This window comes from Pogoniulus pusillus, chromosome 7 (assembly GCF_015220805.1).
Source record: "Pogoniulus pusillus isolate bPogPus1 chromosome 7, bPogPus1.pri, whole genome shotgun sequence".
NCBI classification, from domain to species: domain Eukaryota; kingdom Metazoa; phylum Chordata; class Aves; order Piciformes; family Lybiidae; genus Pogoniulus; species Pogoniulus pusillus.
Genome location: NC_087270.1, coordinates 39,005,019 through 39,022,281, shown reverse-complemented (window position 1 = coordinate 39,022,281; position 17,263 = coordinate 39,005,019). Strand labels below are relative to the sequence as shown.

The window sequence follows — 17,263 nt, the reverse complement described above, 5'->3', positions numbered from 1 at the left end:
ATTCTTTCCTCATCAAATGATGGGTCTGCAGTATTACTGCCCTTGTGTTGCCTCCAAAAGATTTCTGCTGTGCTGGCCCTCTCCTTGCAAAGCACTGTACCCACCTCTGTCATGCAGGCTCCTTCAGATGAATAGTGAAGGATGTCAGGGAGTGCTTGTTAGTGGCTCCTGTGCTTTATCTGTCCAGTCTTCAACAGGCAGTTTCTACTGCCAAGAAGTCTCTTTTTCACCAGCACTAAAAAATGAAATAAAAAAGGGGGGGGAAATCACTTTTCTTGAAGAGGAGAAGTGAAAAATCCTGCTAAACAAAGCAAAAGTAGTATATTCCCCCCCTCAGAACCAGGTATCTGGTGGAATGGAAGAGAAACCACAAAAACAGTCTGTCAGCAATGAAAACTTTCTGCCTCTGTGGGATAACTGGGTAGCTTACTATAGGCTTTAGTGCACTTTGTGACCAAAGTCATTCACAGACTGCAGGTGTTTGTGTCAAATGAAGATCCATCAAGCTGGCCTGCTAAGTGGCTGAAGAAGGGAGTCCTGTCGAGATCAGATGGCCCTGCTTTGGCTACAAATGATCACAGTATCACAGTATCATCAGGGTTGGAAGAGACCTCATAGATCATCAAGTCCAACCCTTTACCACAGAGCTCAAGGCTAGACCATGGCACCAAGTGCCACGTCCAATCCTGCCTTGAACAGCTCCAGGGACGGCGACTCCACCACCTCCCCGGGCAGCCCATTCCAGTGTCCAATGACTCTCTCAGTGAAGAACTTTCTCCTCACCTCCAGCCTAAATTTCCCCTGGCACAGCTTGAGGCTGTGTCCTCTCGTTCTGGTGCTGGCCACCTGAGAGAAGAGAGCAACCTCCTCCTGGCCACAACCACCCTTCAGGTAGTTGTAGACAGCAAAAATGATGAAGCAAGGCAAAAATAATACAGGTGCCCAACTTCAGAACAGATTTTGAAGGTTGAAGTGCCTAAGTAACTGCAAGTTTAAAATTCAAGTTAACACACAGCCAAACTCTCTACAAGAGTCAAACACATAGGAGTTACAAGTCTTCAAGCAAAGCCTGGATGAGGCACTTAATGCCATGGTCTGGTTGACTGGCCAGGGCTGGGTGCTAGGTTGGACTGGATGATCTTGGAGGTCTCTTCCAACCTGGTTGATTCTATTCTATTCTATTCTACTCAACTCAACTCTCCACCCAAATCATGCTAAATATTACCTAAAAGGTAGAAACAGATGGGGCCAGGGCATAAAACCCCTGAGAGGAATATCTCTCAGGGGCAGCAGCTACAGCAGGTACACGCAGAGGCACAGGTACCATCGCCAGCAGATGTACAGAAGGTACAGTGTGGCCAGCACCAACAGCAGTAGCTGGGAGGGAAAGACGGAGGTAAGTACAGGCAGTGAGCTGTGCGCCCATTCCTCCACCCAAGACACCTTTCTTAGTAAGAATTGTACTTTCAATACATAGCTAATTTGGGCTGCATGTCTGCTATACGTTGGAGCTACTGCAAAGGCTCCCATCTCCAAATGTGTGGGATGTTACTCAGGATTTACTAATCCTGAGCCCCATCACTCGCAGTCAGTGCACTTATCACTGTTCATCCCAAACCTGTTATATCTGTCATCTTAATAAATTAAACCATTTGATTGTGGTAACCTTCTGAACATGTGTCAGGGCAAGTCTTTATCAAGACACTGGAAAAGAGAGGGAAATGTTAATTTTGGCAACTATTTCCTCTAAGAGTAATGGGACTCTGAGCTAGGATAACATAGGATCTCACCCATAATTTGACAACTTAGAATCATAGACTCATAGAATCAACCAGGTTGGAAGAGACCTCCAAGATCATCCAGTCCAACCTAGCACCCAGCCCTAGCCAGTCATCTAGACCGTGGCACTAAGTGCCTCATCCAGACTTTGCTTCAACACCTCCAGGCACAGCAACTCCACCACCTCCCTGGGCAGCTCATTGCAATATAAATAATTCTCTCTGTGAAGAACTTCCTCCTAACATCCAGCCTACACGTCCCTCAGCACAACTTGACACTGTGTCCCCTTCTTCTGTTAGTGGTTGCCTGAGAGAAGAGACCAACCCCACCTGGCTACAGCCTCCCTTCAGGTAGTTGTAGACAGCAATGAAGTCAGCCCTGAGCTTCCTCTTCTGCAGGCTGCACATCCCCAGCTCCCTCAGCCTCTCCTCATAGGGTTTGTGTTCCAGGCCCCTCACGAGTTTTGTCACCCTTCTCTGGACACCTTCCAGCACCTCAACATCTCTGTTGAACTGAGGGGCCCAGAACTGGCGCTTTAATAAATAGTTACAACAACCATCTGATTGTGGTAACACATGTTCAGAAGAACATGTGTCAGTGTAAGTCTTTATCAAGACACTGGAAAAGAGAGGGAAATGTTCATTTTGGCAACTAGCTCCTCTAAGAGTCCTGGGACTCTGAGATAGGATCTTACCCATAATTTGACAACTTCCTCCTAATGGTCTCAAAGGAAAGGATTAGACCCCAAATCTCCAATCCCTTTGGGAACAGGAGCACTCAAAGAAGGAGAATTAATCTATTAAGTGTGTGCTTTAAGGGAAGCTTCAGAGCAGATCTTTAAAAAAGGAGCAGATAAAAAATTCACTCTGAAATGCTCTGTGTGCTACAGCCTTAGGGATCAGCACTAGGGATGTGTAGCATCCCACAGCTCACAGGCACAGACAAATTCTCCTAGGCTAAGATCAATGCTGCTACACACACAACTGGTTACAGGTATTGTAATCTGTAAAGTTTAGGGGATAAATTCATCTCTGGTTTTAGGAAGCTTTTACCTAAACCAAGGAGCATTCAGCACATTTGCAGCTGCACGTGAAGCCAAAGTTGGCCTCTGTTATAGGAGGCCAAAAAATTCTCAAAGCTCTTCTGAACAATGACCGTGTCCAGAGACCTCCAGAGGTCCCTTCCAACCTACAATGCTATGATTCTGTGTCTGCACTCTCAGGTGGAAATAATTCAGATACACATGAAGAAGTGTATCTGAAGAGTCTGACCCCAGCTCTTAATGGCCTTTCTCAAGCACCCAGGGGAAATCACACAACTTCCAGATGTCTCATTCTCCCTCTTTACAAAGCAAAGGCAAAATCAAACTCCAAGGCAGACAAGGGAAGAGCTGACAGTCTATCTTACAGAGGTTTGATTCCCCATCCTGAGCACAGGGACAAGAGCATGCTCCAAGAGATGCTCAGCATTGTGGCAAGCAGAAGCTACAAAAACCTCTCCCTCAAGCACTTCCAGGTACCAGCCTGCTGGGTAAAAAGAGTCTGCTGAAGCTCTGTCAAGTTCCTCAGCTAAGGTTGAGTGGTTCACAAACATTCATTTATTCTGATTAAATCCTTCAGACAGTAAAACCACATCCAGTTTTCAGAGCACAGGTAATGGAGGTATGGAGAAACAACTTGCTCAAGGTCATCAAGTTACACCAGCTTGGGATTCACTCCACATCTAATTGTCCTGTCCAAAAGATCATCCATCTTCCAAGCCCACCTTTTTGCAGTGGTTTCCTTCTCTAGTGCCTTCTTGGGTTTTGCATAATGCACTGCAAAATCTACTTTACATACAGAGCTTTTAGTGCTTAAATTTATTACTTGGTGTTGCTTTCTGGTAATAGAGCAGCCACATTCTTTTACTTATTCTTCCAGGCTGCACAGAAGTGCTTCACAGATAGAAATACTCAGCTTACAGGCAAACCTTTCATGTTCTGTGGTAGCAAATGGGAGAGCACCTTGGATGCACATCTCAGTGTAAGGGACCACAAAGCAAAGCTTTACAAGGAGGCTGGTGAATCAAAAAATCGTAGAATCAGTCAGGGTTGGAAGAGACCACAAGTATCACCTAGTTCCAACCTCCCTGCCATGCCCAGGGACACCCTACCTTAGAGCAGGATCCAGCCTGGTCTCTTAAACACCTCCAGCCATGGGGCCTCAACCACCTCCCTGGGCAACCCATTCCAGCCTCTCACCACTCTCATGCTCAACAATTTCCTTCTCATGTCCACACTGAACATAATCATCTCCAGCTTCACTCCATTCCCCCTAGTCCTGGCACTCCCTGACAGCCTCAAAAGTCCCTCCCCAACAGCTTTTTTGTATTCCCCTTCAGATCCTGGAAGGCCACAAGAAGGTCACCTGGGAGCCTCCTCTTCTCCAGACTGAACAGCCTCAACCCTTTCAGTCTGTCCTCACAGCAGAGCTGCTGCAGCCCTCTGAGCATCCTCATGGCCCTTCTCTGGACATGCTCCAGCATCTCCACATCCTTCTTGTAATGGGGCTCCAGAATTGGATGCAGTGCTCCAGGTGGGGTCTCACCAGTGTGGAGCAGAGGAGGAGAATCCCCTCCCTGGCCCTGCTGGCCACACTTCTGCTGCTGCAACCCAGGCTCTGCTTGGCTTTCTGGGCTGCAAGTGCACACTGCTGGCTCACGTTGAGCCTCTTGTCCATCAGCACCCCCAGGTCTCTCTCCTCAGGGCTGCTCTCCAGCCACTCACTGCCCAGCCTGGATTTGTGCTTGGCCTTGCATACAGATACAGATCCATACAGACACGCTGGCTGATGATGTACTCTCACCATGTTCCCATTAGGAAGTTTTTTTTTGGAACAAAGAAAACAAATGGAGGAAGAAAATAGTTTGCTGCATCGTCTCCAGTGGCAGAAGCTACTGGAGGAGTAGGTGTGTGGCTGATTTTTTGTTCCCCCTTAAAAGGGATTAATTAGGTGTGGAAGGAGGAGAAGGGAAAGCTCTATTCACTTTTGCTTTGACTTTAAAGTAATTAATAAACAAGAACAGTTTTGAGTTAAAACCACAGTGAAGAGCCAGGTGTTTTGAATCGTGTGAAAGAACCAAGCACAACTCAATTCCAGACAGGAGGTGAGGGTTGGCTTTCCAAATGCTGACTTTATGAGACAGCTCAAGTCTCAGAATCATGCATTGGTGGGGCTTGGAAGGGACCTGTGAGGATCATCTAGTCCAACCCCCCCTGCTAAAGCAGGGCTGCTCAGAGCAGGTTGCCCATGATCATGTCCAGGCATGAGCTGCTACATCCAAGCAGGATGCAGTGCTCCTTCTAAGAGCTTTTTCACTCACTCCTCAACTTCCCATCCCTACCTGCGCTGCTGTGCATCCAGCACCAGCTTTTCTAGTCCAACTCCCCCTGCTAGAGCAGGGCTGCTCAGAGCAGATTGCCCATGATCATGTCTAGGCATGAGCTGCTACATCCAAGCAGTATGCAGTGCTCCTTCTAAGAGCTTTTTCACTCACTCCTCATCTTCCCATCCCTACCTGCGCTGCTGTGCATCCAGCACCAGCTTTCCCCCTCCTCTCAAAAACTCCTCTGATGTGTGGGGTGGGCAGGCTAATCACCAAGCTGATGGACTTCTGCACTTTTGGGAGAAAGCTTCATCAGCACATAGATTGAGCCTGCTCCCTTTCTGACAGCCCAATCCATCACACCAAATAACTGAATTACCTGAGCTCTATAATCACTTCTAACTATGTAGCAGGTGGATTCTCAGCCACCACAGCTCATCACAAAGCAGGCTGGAGTCTCAGATGCACAAACACAACTATTGTCAGAAGTCCATTCATTTGGACTAGCTTCAAAGAAGGTCCTATGGGTAAAACCTCCTCTCTCATTACCAGACACTCCAGTTGGAGCACCAATTAGGAGTGAGACGCTAAATGCCTCTGTACTGCACTCGCATGCATGCAACACAGCAGGAGTCCAGCATCTCAACTGTTCCCATCTACTCCATCTGCAGAAATTTTAGGAGAAAGATGTCACTGTGGCACCCATTTGCCACCAGCTCTCCTGGGCTTGTGTAAAAGCTGTCTCACATTTAATGGGGACAGTATCTTAGCCCCAGTATCACTGTTATCCTAGCCCAAATATCAGTGTTTCCTGTGAAGAAAGACTGAGATACATACCTTAGGCTGTTGGGTCCTGAATAATAATAAGGGGATCTTATTAATGTCTATACCTGAGGTGTGGGTGTCAGGATGGAATGCCAGTTTCTTTTCAGTAGTATCCAGTGATAGGACAAGGAACAATGGGTACAAGCTAGAACACAGGAGGTTCCACCTCAACGTGAGGATACACTTCTTTACTGTGAGGGTGACCGAGCACTGGAACAGGCTGCCCAGAGACATTGTGGAGTCTCCTCTGGAGATTTTCAGCCCTCACCTGGATGCATTTCTGTGTGGTCTGCCCTAGGTGACCCTGCTTTGGCAGTGAGGCTGGACAAGATAGACTCTAGAGGTCCCCCTTCCAACCCCTAACCTGCTATGATTCTGTTATACTGGTAGCTACTATCACTTCCACAGGGGGCAGCTTTGGACTGTGCAAATTCATAGAATCAACCAGGTTGGAAGAGACCTCCAAGCTCAGCCAGCCCAACCTAGCACCCAGCCCTGGCCAAGCAACCAGACCATGGCACTAAGTGCCTCAGCCAGGCTTTGTTTCAACACCTCCAGGCACAGCGACTCCACCACCTCCCTGGGCAGCCCATTCCAATGTCAATCACTCTCTCTGACAACAACTTTCTCCTAACATCCAGCCTAGACCTCCCTGGCACAACTTGAGACTGTGTCCCCTTCTTCTGTTGCTGCTTGCCTGGCAGCAAAGCCCAACCCCACCTGGCTACAGCCTCCCTTCAGGGCATTGCAGACAGCAATGAGGTCAGCCCTGAGCCTCCTCTGCTGCAGGCTGCACACCCCCAGCTCCCTCAGCCTCTCCTCACAGGGCTGTGCTCCAGGCCCCTCACCAGCTTCGTTGCCCTTCTCTGGACACCTTCCAGTATCTCAATATCTTCTTAAGTTGAAGGGCCCAGAACTGGACACAGTACTCAAGGTGTGGCCTGAATTCAGGTCTATTTGGCCACAGACATGCATGGAAGTGTACTCTGCAGAGAATGAACCACAATAACTGCTGCTGGGAAAACTTTCACCTATGAGGACAGGCTGAGGGAGCTGGGGGTTGCTCAGCCTGGAGAAGATTAAGCTTCAGGGGGTCCTTATTGAGGTCCTTCAGTATTTAAAAGAGTCTTGCCAGAAAGCTGGGGACAGACTTTTCTGCAAGGCCTGTTGTGACAGGACAAGGGGTGATGGTTTAAAACCAGAAAAGAGGAGATTCAGACTAGAATGAAGGAAGAAACTGTTTACACTGAGGGTGGTGAAACACTGGCCCAGGTTGTCAAGAGATGTGACAGATGCCCATTCCTGGAATCACTTCAGGTCAGGTTGAACGAGACTCTTTAAGTAACCTGACCTAGTTGAAGGTGTCCCTGCTCACTGTGGATGGGGTTGGCCTGGATGATCTTTGAAGGTCCCTTCCAACCCAGAACATCCTAGGAAATTACACCTCCCATGAAAACTGAGCCACGAGGCAAAGATGCAAGTGAAGATATTCTGCTTTTTCTAGCCTTCAGAGAAAAGTTTGTCCTGTTCCATCCTCTCCATCACACAAACACAGCTTTACTGGTCCTTCTGGACTGTATCCCCTGGCATTTTCCTGATGTTTTTTTTTTTGGACACACCCTCAGGAGGTCCTTTCACTCCTTGATCCAGCACTGCCTTTCCTAAAGGCCCAGCTCAGTGGTGAGCTTAGCCACAGTGAACATGCACGTCTGGGCAATCTTCTCTCCATCTTTTTAACCTGCGAACTCCTCAGGGCATGACCTATCCTCAAAACCCACAGAGAGCAGCACCCTGAAGTATATATCTACAGATCTCCCTCCTGTGCAAGGACCCACACACTGGCAGAATGTGATATGGCTTACAGCATCCTGAAATATGAATGCTGTTGGCACAAGCACTGTGCCAGATAAAATCCCCATCTGAAACCTGAAAGGTCTCTCTCAGTGGTGCCTCTTGGTTTCAGGTGAGGACATGTGAAAATCAGAGATGAACATCTGCCAGCTAAAACAATATTATCAGGGCTGCAATTAAGATAAAAAAAGCTAATCACCACAGCCATGCAAAGCAAAGCATCTACCCAGGTGACTTAACCTGGCCTAACAAACCAGATGGTTGCAGTCCAGCTAATGGAAGTTTGAGCAGGGCACTTTCAGACACAGGTTAGGACATGAAGATGTGGAGGAGGCCAAATATAGCACTTCAAAATACAGAGAGAGAATGACACAGGGTGCCTGAAGCTTGTGGGTGTGCTTAGTGAAGTTATTAAGCAGCAGAAGAGTGCATGATAGGAGATAAGCACCAGCACAATGCATGATAATGAAGCTTCCACAAAGAGAAGGCGCTGCTTGAATTTGAAATGCTGAGTAATTTGACACACACTGTGTGCTGGTTTGTCTCTGCTGCTCAATGCTTCACTTGCAAGACAGCATAAAGAAACACAAAGCACAAACCTGGGAGACAGACATGGTAATAAAAGACAAGTTAGCACAGTGTAACTTAGAATCACAGAATCAAACAGGTTGGAAGAGACCTCCAAGATCATCCAGTCCAGCCTATCACTTTGCCCTTCCTCTTTAATGAGAGAGGTCAAGGAAAGAGGGGTCAAATGAACTTGGGCAAAGCTAGAGGCAAAGGAAGCAATTCTCACTGGCACAAGGTAGATTCAATCACTGAGCAAGATTGGATGGGTTCTGAAAAGCCATGGGTAATAGGAGTTAAGCTATGGGTTGGATACAGTCTGCCTACAAAATGAATCAATTCAGTCTATCCACTTGCCAAGTCTTTAATAATGAAGCATTGCAATAGCCATCAGGCAACCAAAGGAGGCCTCTGCTCTGGAGCAGCAACCCTGCAACTCCAAGCTTGTGACTATGTTGAGGCTTCCAATGAGGCTACTCCCTCCTATAGTTTCACTGCTGCAGCTTGGGTGAAATGCAGCCCAAATCAACCAGTTCCCTTTCAGCACTTCTTCATATCCGAAACTTAAGAGCAGAATCCTGCCACAATAATTAATAGCAAAACTCTAGGGTTTCATTCAATTCTTGTCAGATGCATAATTCAGTTATTTGATTTTTTTTATCTGGACTCTTTCAGTTTCCATATCACACCTGCAGCTCAGGAAGCATCAGCAACCATCCGTATTCTCATGGTGTTACAAAGTGCAGTCCTTACTGAACCACAGAGCTGCTTTGTAGGGATTGGCTGTCTGGAAAGCAGCTCTGCTGAGAAGGATCTGGAGTACTGGTGGACAGTAAGTTCACCAAGGCTAGTGGCTTCCAGGGCTGCACTAAGAGTGTGGCCAGCAGGCTGAGGGAGATTTTCCACCCACTCTCCTATGGACTCCACATCTGGGATTCTGGGTCTAATTCTAAGCTCCTCAGTTCAAGACAGCCAAGGAACCACCAGAGGCAGTCCATCAGATGCCTATGAATATGCTGAGGGGACTGGAGCATCTCTCTAAGGAAAGGCTGAGAGACTTGGGGCTGTTCAGCCTGGAGAAGAGCAGACTGACAGGGGATCTTCTCAATGCTGACCAATAGGTAAAGGGTAGAAGTTAAGAGCATGGAGCCAGAACCTTTTCAGTGGTGCCCAGCAACAGGACTGTGGGCTGTGGACACAAATTGGAACCCAGGAGGTTCCATCTGAACATGAGGAAAAATTCTTTCCTAGGAGGGTGCTGAAACACTAGAACAGGCTGCCCAGAGAGATTGTGCAGCCTCTTCTTCTAGAGAGATTCCAAATCCACCTGGACATGAACCTGGACAACTTGCTGTGGGTGCTCCTACTTTATCAGGAGGCTTGGACGAGATGAATCTCATAGGTCCCTTCCAAACCCTAGCATTCTGTGATTGCATTATCTGCTCCTTCACACCTCTGTGATGGCCACTTTCATGGAATGCTTTAGGCTCCTTCAAAGCAAAATGTGACTCTGCCAACTCACAGAGTGGAAAATGGGGAGACAGTGGGAAGAACATGGCAGGACCGTTTAAGGGCTGCACACTTAACGAGCAAACACAGCACTTCTTCTGACCTCAAAAACTACTTTTTAGGACAAAAGAAAGGAAGTCTCAAAAGAACAGAAAAACGTGATAAAATGCTTCAATCAATGGCACTGCCACATGGAGCCTGTTCCTTAGCATCCTGGAGCAGATGTGCTGCACTCAAAATGTCTTTGTCTATTAAAACTGTGTCAGCTTCAGAGACTCCAAAACTCCCTGTGGCATAAACAGAATTTCTAACGAACAGCTGCAGGATACAGGAGTAGCTGCACAAAATACAGCTGTTGAGATCATTTTCTTTGCCCCTCTCACCACCTTTCCCCTGCTGCCCAGATCCAACCTTCCCCCATTTGAGTCTCCCCTGTCCTTCTCCCACAACCCCACTTTTGTCTTCTGCACACTCCAGAGATGAGTGCTGTCAACCCAACAGATACATGCATGTCTGTCTTCACGCTTCCCTGGGATCTGCCTCCATCCTCCTGCTTTGCTGAAAGTCTTCTAACAACCAGCAGTTTGAGGACAGACAACCAGCACTGGTTTCTTTGACTGACATTTATCATTTCTGAAGCCTGGGAACATCACTCACCTCCTTAGACTACATACTGCTGTGCTTTCACATTTCCCAGTCTCACAGAACCACACTTCCATGCAAGCCCTTGAGCCCTCTCACATCTCTCCAGCTCTGCTAGAGCTTTGCAGCTGCTTTGCCTGCTTGCACCAAGAAAAGTGCAGAAGGGAAAAATAAAGGAGAAAAACATTACTTCTCCAAACCCCCTAATTCCACAGAACATGAGCAATCCTCAGGGAAAGATTCAGCCTCGGTAAATTGAAGCTCACTAATAGAGCTTTTAGCTTCAATGCTGCCTTCCAGGCCAAGGCACCAAACCATGACTTCTCCTGTGAGTTGGTCTGGGTCTAATTTTTTTCCACATTCTTCTGTCTTTGAAACCAAAACCCTGTGAAGCATAGAGCCTAGTCTGAAGGCACTTCCTAACTGCTCTGCCAAACCTAATGGTGTCCTGTTAGCTAGCTGGAAGATCATTCATTTACTCAAGTGCATGTAACAGACCCTGTGATGAGAGGAAAAATATAAACTGTTGTCTCAGTGTAGCCCAAACAAGTACTCTGGGGAACATCAGCACAAATGAAGCCTGAATGCTTACTGTTTGATGCTTTCCATCATAGAATCACAAGATCATTTGGGTTGGAAAAGATCATTGAGTCCAACCATCATCTAATCCTACCAAGTCAGGTGCTAAACCATAGAATCAAACAGGCTGGAAGACAACTCCAAGACCATCCAGTCCAACCTAGCACCTAGTCCTAGCCAATCAACCAGACCATGACACTAAGTGCCTCAGCCAGGCTTTTCTGGAGCACCTCCAGGGATGGTGACTCCATCACCAACCTGGGCAGCCCATTCCAATGCCAATCACTCTCTCTGACAACAACTTCTTCCCCCAGCACAACTTGAGACTGTGTCCCCTTCTTCTGTTGCTGCTTGCTTGGCAGAAGAGCCCAACCCCACCTGGCTCCAGCCTCCCTTCAGGGAGTTGTAGACAGCACTGAGATCACCCCTGAGCCTCTTCTTCTCCGTGTCTCTTAGCACCACATCAATGCATCTTTTAAACACATTTATGAGTCATTTCAATCTTCCATGGGGTTCTCTCCAGCAGCCCATAAGGAGCCTCAATCTACAGGGAGTTAATGCTTTGGTGAGCTCCATGTCTTGGATATGAGTGAGAACAGCTGACGAGTTCAACAGTTTATTGGAAGACTACCAGACAAGACCAGGTGTCAAAGTCCCATTTTATTAGAGCATTCTGACAACATTAAATGCTGCTGTCTTTTTACAGAAATCCCTATTAATTGGGATCAGACACCAAAGGCAGCTAAATAACTTGTGGCTTTGAGACCATTTGTCCAAGGTATTCATACAATGCCCAAGTGCTTTAGCTACTCATCCGCCACCAGCAGCAGTGAGAGCAGTGCTAGCACCAAGCTGCTTCAATCAGCCAAGTTTTTGTTAAGTTAATGGCTTAGCAGCAGGATGTGCAGGGCATGGATACTGTGGACACACTATGCACTTGGGAGACTGCCCAAGTAATCCTCACCATGCATGGTCTCACCTGCCCATTCATAACAGAAGGCAAAGAGAATCCAAATGTTATCAGAGGGAGTACAGTTGGGAAGGCTGGAGCTGCTTTGGCAAGGAATCTCAAATGAACAACATCTATTTTTGCAGGGTAAGTGGGGCCAAATGTCTTTGGAGAGGCTCAGAAGCAGGCACTGCGAGGCAAGGCCAGCATAACTCTCATGCAGGTAATCACTTCCAACACAAGCTGCTGTCTCCCAGCCATCATCCCAAAGATCAGACTATTTCCAACTTAAGTCAGCTTCAGGCAGCATTTGCAGAATAGACGATGAGAGGTTCTAAAGGACAACAGAGCCACAAACATCTCTTCTGGCCATTTGCATCAGATATTGAGGACAGAAGAGTAAGGCAGAACTGGGTTATTGGCTGGACTTGATGATTTTAAAGGTCTCTTCCAACTAAAGCAATTCTGAGATTCTAGGATTCTGAGGCCTAGAAGCTCTCATGATGTGCCACAGAATCATAGAATCGACCAGGTTGGAAGAGACCTCCAAGATCATCCAGTCCAACCTAGCACCCAGCCCTGTCCAGCCAACCAGACCATGGCACTAAGTGCCTCATCCAGTCTTTTCTTGAAGACCTCAAGGGACGGTGCCTCCACTACCTCCCTGGGCAGCCCATTCCAAAGCCATCTCACTCTTATCTCAATGCTCTGAGCCACAAATGTCTCAGATCACACAAAAATACCGGAAAGGCCAGCACAGCTACTTCTCTTTATGCTTAATAGCCTATTGACTGGCTAGAGTGTGAGTTAGCTGTTGCCACCCACTGGACAAAAGCTGCTTGTGTCCAGAGTAAATACCTGATGCCCAGCCAAGAAAAGGGGAGAGGTTTTCAGAGCCTGGGAAAGTTGCCGGTGAACAGCTTTGAAGAGCTCAGTGATGCAACCTGGACCAGCTTCACTGCGAACGTGCCATGCAGACAGACATGAAGGCATTGGCTTGGAACCAAGTCATTAAGATAGCCACAAAATTCACAACTCAATTTGACCACTGTATAGAATCCAATAAAAGTAAAAAAAAAACACATGAGGATGGCTATATTAGATCAAACCAATGATCCATCCACTTCAATCCCTCACTCCTGAGCACTCATTTCCAGCTGCTTTGGCTCATCAGAACAATTTTTCCTTACTCACTAGAAAACAGGAGTTGCCTGAGCTCTTGAAGACCAGAAGCTGCCCACCAAAATACTTTTTTTGAAGTAATCAACACATATTTTCCTCTGTACAAAGTCTGAAATGTTAAAAAAAAAAAAGAAAGAAACAAATAAAAGCAAAGATAGGGGAAACCACATCAAGCTCTTGGTTTCATTGGTGCCATTAGCCATTGGAATGGGCTGCCCAGGGAGGTGATGGAGTCACTGTCCCTGGAGGTGTTCAAGAAAAGCCTGGATGAGGCACTTAGTGCCATGGTCTAGTTGACTGGATAGGGCTGGGTGCTAGGTTGGACTGGCTGAGCTTGGAGGTCTCTGCCAACCTGCTTGATTCTGTGATTGAGTCTCAAAGCAGAGCTCCACAACTGAGCTCTGCAAGTGATTTCACAGTATCTCAGCAGGGTGGGGAACGGCAAAGACCTCTGGAAATCATCTAGTCCAACTCCCTGGCTAAAGCAAGGTCACTCAGAGTGGGTCGCCCAGGATCATGTTGCAATGATGTGGGTGCTACCCACCTCCCTACACTTAAGAAACTCAGACTAGACTCAGCCAAGCTGGAAATTAAGAATGAAGATTTGTATCTACAGCTTAGCACAAGATACAAGCAGGTATTTACAATATATATAGAAATATACAAGTTAAAGGTAATACAGAAACACAGCAGCCCTCCCAGAAACCAGAGTCCCCAGGAGGAGCTCCCAACCACCCTCCCACCTCATTTCCACCCCTCTGTCTTATCCCAGACTTTGCCTTATGTTCAAGGTGAGTTTGGAGAATCAGCCAGGGCAGTTAGGAAGCAGAGGGATTAGTTACACAGACAGCAGGTTAGGGAGAAAAGGGAGGCAGCCCGAGCCAGAGAACAACTGTGTTATCTATATTTATGTTCTTGTTTTTATCCATCTCAGCAAGCCTATGAGTGCAGCAGACATCACCTTTGTTTCCTTTTCACAGCCTAGCATCTAATTCTTCCCACCAAAATATTCCAGCTAGCTTCAAACTAGCAGAGATGCAGAGGTGATCAAGAGATGGAAATTCCACATCATCTCTGGCAACCTCACAGGAAAGGTTTTCCTCACGTTCAGATAGAGCCTCTTGTGTTTCTGTTTGTACCTGTTGCCCCTTGTCTTGTTGCTGAGCACCGCAGACAAAAGTCTGGCCTCATCATCTTGACCCTCACTCTCTAGATACTGATCACTCTCAGTCTGCTCTTCTCTCAACCATTCTTTGTCAAAGAGATGCTCCAATTCCCTCAGCATCTTCATAGCCATGCCCTGGACTCTCTTCAGCAGCTCTTTGTTTTTCTTGAACTGCAAAGCCCAGAACTGGACCCAGCACTCCAGATAGTGCCTCACAAGCTCCTTTTAACCATCTTCCAATACAAACCCTTCTAATTGAGTCTGTGCCCTCCTTTACAGCATTCTACACCTCTACAGTATGAGCACAAGACAACTCTCACTCAACTCACTATGAACACAGGGGAACAACAGAAAGGCTATCATGGCAACAAGAATCATAGAATCAACCAGGTTGGAAGAGACCTCCAAGATCATCCAGCATAACCTAGCACCCAGCCCTAGCCAGTCAACCAGACCACGGCACTAAGTGCCTCAGCCAGGCTTGGCTTCAACACCTCCAGGCACGGTGACTCCACCACCTCCCTGGGCAGCCCATTCCAATGCCAATCACTCTCTCTGACAACAACTTCCTCCTAACATCCAGCCTAGACCTCCCCCACCACAACTTGACACTCTGTCCCCTTCTTCTGTTGCTGCTTGCCCGGCAGCAGAGCCCAACCCCACCTGGCTACAGCCTCCCTTCAGGTAGTTGTAGACAACAATGAGGTCTGCCCTGAGCCTCCTCTTCTGCAGGCTGCACACCCCCAGCTCCCTCAGCCTCTCCTCATAGGGTTTGTGTTCCAGGCCCCTCACCAGCTTCGTTGCCCTTCTCCGGACATGTTCCAGTATCTCAACATCTCTCTTGAATTGAGCAGCTCAGAACTGGGCACAGTAACCAAGATGTGGCCTGACCAGTGTTGAGTACAAGAAGTGCCCCTTACCTTCTTTAAGCTCTCTGAGGCCCCACCACATGCTTCTCACTGAACTACACACTGCAAATTTTTTCAATCCCTGGGACCATCAATGTCAGCACAGAAGCAGGAATATAAAGATCTTACTGCCAAAGGACAACTTCAGTGCATATCTGCACTTCCAACTGATGAACACCCTGGTTGTCCAGTACAGCCCTCAGTGGAGCACCCTCCCTCTCTTTTATCCAACGTCCTCCTTCTGTTTCCAGTTCAGTCATTGCCCAAATTTGTGCCGAGTTTTGTTTTGTGGTTTTTTAATTGCTCTCAATATGTCACTCTACATTACTCACCAGCAGATGGATTTAAACGTGTCAATGCTGTTGCTTAGCAGATCTGACTGTGCATTTAAGCCTGCTTTGGAATCACGTGTTCCCCTTCCCAGTGCTCCCCAGCATGTCCCCTGATGTCTGGAACATCAGAAAGTTTGGGGAAAATAAAAGCAAGTCTGACTCTAAAAGCAGTTCATTGGTCTGCCTAGGAAAGCTTTGCTAGAGATCCTTTAAAAAACACCCAAAAACACTGCCAAAAACCACACTAGAGGAAGAGGAATTGGGCTTAAAAGCCCACTCGATTTTTCTTAGCCAAGAATCAGTACCAGGTGCTATTTGTCTTCCATTTTCTACCTTGTACCCATGAACTTCAATAGGAGGCCCATCAAGTAAATGATCATCAAGAGCTTTTCAGAGTCCTAATATGGAGCTAATATCAGCTTTCCCCCAGCAGCAAGCTAATTTTAGGTAATGGCCTTCAACTGCTCTATAAAAGCTCTGAAACCCAGGTGAGACCATGTTCTGACCTTTGAAATGAGACTTGGGACTTTGCTGAGAGAATATAATGGGCAACTAAATCACATATACAATGTTTTCTGCTTGGGCTTTTCAAGCTCTCCAACCAGCAATGGTGCAGGTTTAGTCATTGCCCCTATGGACTCCAACTTGCACATTCACAAGATTGTCACCGGAGTGCTTCACGGCTCCCTGCAGCAGTGGCAAGCTCCATGTACAAAGGCAGCGAGAGGCAGAAGCTGTCCCAAAATGCTTATGAAAAAGACTAAGCAAAACCAAGAAAATGTCACCCTTCTGCAATCCACTGAAGCTGAATAAATGAAAGGGAATTGCCCAAATGCACATCAAAACCTGCCACTAACAGCTGCCAAGTCCTTGGCACATTTGTTCAGGGCTCGAATCACAAGGCCATCACCCTCCAAGGTGTATTGTACACGTTGCCTCTAAGCTGACCTTAACTTCTGCCCCAAAATCTCCTGTGCAATCATCTTGGTTGGAAGAGACCTTTAAGATCATAAAGTCCAACTGTTAAACCAGCACTGCCAGGTCATCACTAACACATGTCCCTCATCACTACGTCTACACAGCTTTTAAAGCTCTTGAGGAATAGTGACACCACCACCTCCCCGGGTGGCCTGTTCCATGCCTTAGCAACCCTTTCAGTATAGAAATTGTTTCTAATATCCAACCTGAACCTTCCCTGGTGCAATTTGAGGCTGTTTCCTTTTATCCTGTTGCTTGTTCCCTGGGACAAGAGATCAATCCCTGCCTCACTACAACCTCCATTCAGGCATTCATAGAAAGCCAAAAGGTCTCCCTGGAGCCTCCCTTTCTCTAACCCCCGTTCCCTCAGCTGCTCTTCACAAGGCTCCTGCTCCAGACTGCACCATCATTGTGTGTTCCTCCAAGCCAAGCTGGTTTAAGGGAAAATAACTCTCACAAACTGATGCCATCAAGACAGCCTGCAGCAGCTGGTAATTCCTCATTCGGGCTACAAATCACACTCAAGAAACCAGATTCACAGCCTTGGGAACTGACACCGCAACCTGAGACAGCCCGACCAAAGAGAAAACTTGCAGTAAGACCTGCCAGAACGGCTGCCTGTGGGCTTCCAAAA

The 17,263-nt window shown here is 47.3% G+C and overlaps 1 protein-coding gene across 4 annotated transcripts in view; it reads right to left on the bottom strand.

Annotated features, from left to right (window-relative positions):
- Window positions 1-17,263, bottom strand: part of EXTL3 (exostosin like glycosyltransferase 3) — a 205,718-nt gene that overhangs the window by 53,395 nt on the left and 135,060 nt on the right. For 3 of the 4 annotated variants that reach the window (XM_064146649.1, XM_064146648.1, XM_064146651.1), the window contains one exon: window positions 105-235. The exons of the other annotated variant lie outside the window; for it this stretch is intronic. The gene's annotated coding sequence lies outside the window, so the exon portion shown is untranslated. The remainder of the gene's footprint in view (window positions 1-104; window positions 236-17,263) is intronic. 4 annotated transcript variants of the gene reach the window in all.